Here is a 2,089-nt window from a genome sequence, read left to right as displayed (position 1 = left end):
TTCTGTGTAGGACTGAAAGAAACAGATTATTTCTTGCAAATGTTGGAGTATTCTCTGGTTTACTTCATGGCAGGGAGTAAATAGGAAGTGTCCTCTGTAGGGTTAAGAGTGAAATGCAATACTGATGGATTCTGGTCATGATGCCAGCCTCTACTGAGTCAGTCAGTAGCATCTGTGATTGGTATGAACGACTGTTGGGAAAACAGTTCTAAAAAATCTGTTAATCATGATAAAACAATTGGTTAAAAGGAATTAAATATAGAAAATGTTTTTTTTAAACTTCATTTAGCCAGTCATATACCGGAGTAGTCTCATACCTTTGATTTCTCGGACAGTTTCTGCATACGTATATATTTTTATTTTCACATGAAATATGTTTAAGCATCTTTAATCCTAGAATGGTGTCTCCTCCCTTTTTTAATATTTAATCAGGCAACTGAGAAGGAGATGCCCAGAGGCCTGTTCATTCTGTATATAATCCATACATAATAGCTTTATAGTTAGAATGCTGCTCTATTTTTTCATGTTAGCACTTTTGTTTCTGGTGCTCTGTCTGACTTCGGCACCTGCACACCTATGATGGAGCATGGCCCTGGGTGAAATAGCTCGTCTAGACAGCGTAGGCAGAACCTGACACCAAAAAGCAAACCTGTGGGATTAGACTAAGTAAGAGGTGATTAATTCTGGTCTACTACACTTGAAAACTGATGATGTCTCCTGCTAAGGAGGGGAATATTTATTGCAGAAAGATGAAGAAGAAACAGCACCACCTGTGGCATGTGTCTTTACTCCCATCTTTTGAGAGACTAGCTCTTAGAGCTTAAAACTGTCCTTTTTAGGGAAGCTGCTCTCTCTCTTTTAGGTGGAAATCTTGGAGGAAGAATAAGTACCTCTTCCACCAGCTTGGAACATCCTGTCTGGGCTTCTAGCACAATCAGATTTAAGCTTGGTTTTTGTGATCCAGTCTCCTGTGGGTTTTCCCGCCACTTGCTTTTGAAGCTGCCTCTGGGGTGGGGAGCTGGAAGTGAAGCCGTGCCCAGCCTTGGTGCTGGGTTGTGGGCTGTGAAGCAGGACAGGCCCAGGCAGCTGCTGTGTGTTGTTGACAGGAGCTGCACATGGTGTCTGCAAAGAAGCTGCTTGGTCAGGCACACAGAGAGGCCAAAGGATTCCTCGGACAGCTTCTGGAGCAGGGTGCCTTGGAAGTACCTGTCTGGTTATGTTGGTCCAGTCAAGACACAATGGCAGTGCACAGGACACCCTGGCTTGGGGCTGGGACATGTGTCTTCTGTGGAGTGGCTTTAGGTTGCAGAAACAAACCCAGAGCCTTGGAAAAAATGGTCAGAAGCAGATTTTGGGTAGGGGACCTAACTCTTACGGTGGTGTTGGCCTGGCAGGGCAGCAGGTGGTTGGCACCTGGCACCACCAGGTACAGCATTGCATTGTTGACTTGCATTTAAAATGTGGCCCAGGCTGTTGGGTTTGTCAAGACAAATATTGGCTAGCTTCGTTCTGCTAGAACAAAATTTCATGCTGGTGGCTGATAGTCTGGTGGACTTTCAGCACTGTACACAAATACACACTTAAAGTTTATGGGCGTTTTTCTTTAATTCTTTGAGATGTGAAAAAGTCTAATGGACTGGGAGAAGTTTCTCTTCTCTGTAGCCCAAAATCTGAGGACACATGATTGCATTTCAAGAAACTTACCAAGCAGCCGGCACTGAGATGAATTAGCAATTTTTTTAACTAGACCAGAGTCTCAGCTTGTGCAAACTGATGATAACAGACGGCACTACTTTGCGTCGGTGAGGCATGGCCTGAATGCAGAGGGAAGAGAGAGGACCTCGTTGTCAGTGTGGCTCTGGCTTTCCAACTTCGGGCAAATTTTTTTCCTGTACCTCCTCAGTTTGCCTGCCTGTAGAGCAGAGATAATATTTTTCAGTCCCTGGGGGAAGATCACACATGTGAAGGACTTTGAAGATAAAAAGCACTCTATACTAGCTATCGCTGTTAGCTTTACATAAAACCAAAGCATGTAGTGTTATCTAACCCTTTTATGCAATTCACGCATATCTAATAAGAACTCAGAAAT

The sequence above is a fragment of the Cariama cristata genome, unplaced genomic scaffold (genome assembly GCF_000690535.1).
Source record: "Cariama cristata isolate BGI_N322 unplaced genomic scaffold, ASM69053v1 scaffold39302, whole genome shotgun sequence".
NCBI classification, from domain to species: domain Eukaryota; kingdom Metazoa; phylum Chordata; class Aves; order Cariamiformes; family Cariamidae; genus Cariama; species Cariama cristata.
Note: the sequence above shows the minus strand (reverse complement) of the source record.